General features: G+C 36.6%; 1 non-coding gene across 1 annotated transcript; it reads right to left on the bottom strand.

Annotated features, from left to right (window-relative positions):
• Positions 1 to 1,837: 1,837 nt before the first annotated feature.
• Positions 1,838 to 1,944, bottom strand: LOC128035693 (small nucleolar RNA R71). Its single transcript, XR_008192244.1, has one exon. It is a non-coding gene; the product is annotated as a small nucleolar RNA R71 (small nucleolar RNA).
• Positions 1,945 to 5,039: the final 3,095 nt, after the last annotated feature.

The following is a 5,039-nucleotide window of genomic DNA, read 5'->3' as shown; positions in this document are numbered from 1 at the left end:
CTCTCTCACTTTTTTCTCTTCATTCCCTTCCATTGTTCTTTAATTTCTTCTCCTATTCCTTTGCCGATTTCACCTCTTGAAAAATATTCATTCAACCACTATTTGGAGTAGCATTCAAGTGTTCATGGAAGCCTCAATTCAACAAGAACAAGCGGAGAAGGAGGAGAGGAGCAAACTAGTGAAGCCTCGGAGAAACACTGGATTTGATTCTTATTCCTTATCCTTTTAATTTTATTGTTGTTATGAACATGTCTATGAATATTTGTGATGTTGATATGTTTAAGTTAATTAATATGGCTTAAATTTATTTCATGTTTGGTTGATTACATTTCGTCTACTTGAGTTATTGAAATTGTGTTTGTGTTGTTATAGGTCTCGGTAAGATGTTTGATTAAGTAAAACCATTACTAAGTTATTCTAGCATTACAATTGTAAGGTAACTAATGAATTAATTATTTAAATGGATTGAAATTGTAATTAATTGACATGATACTTAATCAGTGCATGTTTAATCATCTAAGGTAGCTAAGGGTCAAATTAGCAACGGTATCTAACGACACATTAGCCTTGCATAATTTGCAAGATTATTGTGATTAAACTGTTTCAAGGTAGAAATACATTGTTACCTCACGTAATCTTTTATGTGCTTATGAGATTGAATTAATTGTTTGAATTGGCATAGAGATATGTACAAGAGATTATTTTAATTTCATAAGTATGTATGTGCACGAACACATTTACTTATTAAAATTTGTTTAATCGGTTTAATTGACATAGAGATGTAGTCAAGAGATAAATGTATTTTGGTAGGTGAGTATATTCATAAATTAACAAATTACCGAAGTTGCTCGAATTTATTTGTAAGAACATGAACATGAGTTTAATGGTTCTAAATTAAGAAATGTAATTAATCTAACACAATTTTGTCATCTTTTGAAATTGTGCATTGGAAATTTTATTTTATTTTATTTATTTTACTTAGTTAAAAATCTTAGTTTTTAATCACCTCCTCAAATCAAAATATTTTTCTTCACTAAAGTATTTTTAATTGCATTCATAAATAATTATTTTCACAGTCCCTATGGGTACGATAACTCGACATTTATTTGTCACTTTATTACTTGTTGCGATTGTGTACACTTGCATATTTCCGTCATCCCAAGTTTTTGGCGCCGTTGCTGGGGACTATTTTAAGAAGTCATTATTTGTGAATTTGTTAATTTTGTATTTTGGTTTGTTTTTCTGTTCAATTTTATCTTAATTAATTTTTCTTTTTTTATTTCAGATGTTTGTGAGTATTGATTGAATTATCGACTTACTCCCCGTAGACTCTAAGATTGAAAGAACTTTTCAACAGCGAAGAAGACAAGCAAGTCAAAGAAGGACCTAAGAGATGAGCTTCTAAAATCTGAATCAAGGAAACGAAGCAAACCCTACTCAAAATCCTATCCTTATTATTGATGATAGGGATAGAGCTCTAAGGCAGTATGTCGTGCCAGTGTTTCATGATCTTAATTTGAGTATTAGGAGACCTAAAATCGAGGCACAACAGTTTAAGTTGAAGCCAGTCATGTTCCAGATGCTTCAGACTGTAGGCCAATACAGTGGAATGCCTATCGAAGATCCTCATCTTCACTTAAGATTGTTTATGGATGTGAGCATTTCTTTCAAGTTAGCTGGAGTACCCGAAGATGCACTACGATTGAAGCTATTCCCATATTCTCTAAGGGACAGAGCTTGAGCCTGGTTGAACTCATTGCCACCAAATTCAATTTCCACATGGCAAGAGTTAGCAGAAAGATTCCTTATGAGGTATTTCCCGCCTATCAAGAATTTCAAGTTGAGGAACGAGATCACTACTTTCCAACAAATGGATGATGAGTCCTTGTATGAGGTATGAGAAAGGTACAAAGAAATATTACGAAAGTGCACTTATCATGAAATCCCACATTGCATCCAACTTGAGACATTTTATAATGGTCTCAATGCTCACACGAGGATGGTAGTGGATGCTTCTGCTAACGGTGAGCTCCTTTTTAAGTCTTACAATGAGGCTTATGAAATCATCGAGAGGATTGCAACAACAATTATTAATGGCCAACCAATTAAGCAGCGTCAAGAAGATGAGTCGCTGGAATACATGAAGTAGACGCTCTCACTTTACTCACATCTCAGGTATCCTCAATTTCCTCAATGCTTAAAAATTTTACCACTAATGGGTTTAATAATTTTGCAGCACAGCCACTAAATCAATTTGAAAATGTAGCCAGTCTCTATTATGGGGAAGGACATCTGTTCGAAGAACGTCCATCAAACCCAGGATCCATGTATTACATGGGTAACCAGAACCAAAACCAAGAAAGGCAAGGACAACAATCCAATTCCTATAACCCATCGTGGCGAAACCACCCTAATTTCTCCTGGAGTAACTAAGAGGCTGGACCCAATAACACATACACCTAACCAAGACTGACCCAGCCACCTATTTTTACCCAACAAGTTAAGAAACAACCTTAAACTAAACCATCCAATGGCTTAGAAAATTTTTTAAAGGCATACATAGCCAAGAATGATGCCTTAATCCAAAGCCAAGTAGCTACATAGAAAAACAGGGAAAAGAAAATGGGCCAGCTTGTAATTGAACTCAGAAACCAACGAGAAGATGCTTTACCTAGGGATACGGAGAATTCGAGGAACCCAGGGAAGAAGCATTGTGAAGCGTTGACATTGAGGAGCAAAAAGACATTAGAGCCCATCACCGTCGAAGTTGAAAAGGAGCCAGCTGATGCTCAAGACTCAGAGGAAGTTCAACCAAGTGTTGAAATTCCAGTTTCACAAGAACCTAAATCTGCAAAATCTGATAAGTTAACTTCTGAACTAGCTAATTTTGATAAACTAGCAACTTCGTTAGATACAGAATTGCCACAAAAGACGAAACAATCAGTTTCAGTAAAGAAGCCTTCACCACCCTACCCTCAAAGACTTCAGAAGCACTTGAAAAAATGCCGAACTCCATCAAATTCATGAAGGATATTCTATCAAAAAAATGAAGACTTGGAGAATTAGAGACGGTAGCCCTGACAAAGGATTTCAATGCATATCTTCAAGACAAACTACCCCAAAGTTGAAAGATCCTGGATGTTTTACCATACCTTGCAACATTGGAGCAACATATTGTGGTAAGGAACTATGTGATTTGGGTGCAAGTATCAATTTGATGCCCATGTCAATATTTAGGAAGTTGGGGATAGGTGAAGTTAGACCTACTACGGTTACACTTGAATTAGTAGATTGATCCTTAGCACTTCCAGAAGGAAAAATCGAGGATGTATTGGTACGTGTAGACAAATTTATGTTTCCTGTTGACTTTGTTATTCTAGACTTTGAAGTAGACAAAGAAGTGCCAATCATCCTAAGAAGGTCTTTCCTAGCACCCGGAAGGACCCTTATTAATGTGCAGAAGGGCGAGCTTACTATGCGTGTTTAGGACGACCAGGTAACATTTAATATTTTTAAGTCTATTCGATTTCCTGACACAATTGATGATTGTTCTGCAGTGTCTAATTTAGAGGAATTAATCATGGAAAAGGAACTCAACTATGTTGAGGACCCATGGAATAAATTTTGACATTAGATCCTTAAAGTGATGAAGAGGAGGATGAATACTTAGCTTTGCTAGAAGCTAATCAAAGGGAATTTAATCCACAATCTCGCTTTGAATCTTTGGATTTAGAGAATAAGGATTATGGCTAACCAAAAGCGTCAATTGAGGAGCCACTTAAATTAAAACTGAAGGTACTTCCCTCACATTTAAAATATATTTATTTAGATAATGCTTCTACTTTTCCTGTGATTGTTTCAACGAAATTAACCGTTGAGCAAGAAGGGAAACTCATCCTAGTATTGAAATAATTCAAGAAGGCTATCGGATGGACCATAGCCTATATACGCGGCATTAGTCTGTCTGTATGCATGCATAAGGTCATCTTGGAATATGGCAAAAAAGGGATGATTGATGGACAACGAAGACTGAACCCCATCATGAAGGACGTGGTAAAGAAAGAAATCATCAAGTGGTTAGATGCGGGTATAATTTACCCCATCTCAGATAGTTCGAGGGTAAGCTGGTCCAATGCGTGCCAAAGAAATGAGGTATTACGGTCATAGACAATAGGAATAATGAGTTGATACCAACTAGAATGGTTACGGGATGGAGAATTGCATCGAATATCGGAAGCTGAACAAGGCAACTAGGAAAGATCACTTTCCTTTGTTATTTTGGGACCAGATGCTTGATAGACTCATGGGGCGAGACTATTACTATTTTCTCAATGGATACTCGGGGTATAATCAGATTACAGTAGCACCAAAAGATCAACACATAACAAAATTCACTTGCCCGTACATTACAGTTGCATTTAGATGCATGTCGTTTGGTTTATGTAATGCACCTGCTACATTTCAAAGATGTATGATGTCTATTTTTACTGACATGGTTGAGAAATACTAGGAAGTCTTTATGGATGATTTTTCAGTATCCAAAGATACGTGTGATGATTCCCTAGCCAATCTAGTCAAGGTACTCAGGCAATACGAAGAAATAAATCTCGTACGCAACTGAGAAAAGTGTCATTTCATGGTACGAGAAGGTATTGTTCTAGGGCATCTGATAACAAGACATGGAATAGAGGTAGATAAAGCAAAGGTAGACGTTATTGAGAAACTCCCACCTCCAACATCTGTAAAGAGTGTTAGGAGCTTTTTGGGCCACGCCGGTTTCTATCGAAGATTTATCAAGGACTTCTCCAAAATTGCTAAAACCCTTATGAAAATTATTGGAGAAGGACACAACGTTCAAATTTGATGAGGAGTGCTTAAGAGCTTTCAAAGATTTGAAGAGTTGGTTAGTTTCGGCACCCATAATCCTCCCACCAGACTGGGATTTGCCATTTGAATTGATGTGTGACGCAAGTGACTTTGTGATAGGAGTTTTCATGGGCCAGCGAAGGAACAAAGTTTTTCATCCCATATACTACGCA

This window comes from Gossypium raimondii, chromosome 12 (assembly GCF_025698545.1).
Source record: "Gossypium raimondii isolate GPD5lz chromosome 12, ASM2569854v1, whole genome shotgun sequence".
Lineage (NCBI taxonomy): Eukaryota > Viridiplantae > Streptophyta > Magnoliopsida > Malvales > Malvaceae > Gossypium > Gossypium raimondii.
The sequence above is the reverse complement of the archived record's forward strand: the minus strand, read 5'-3'. Positions and strand labels throughout refer to the sequence as shown.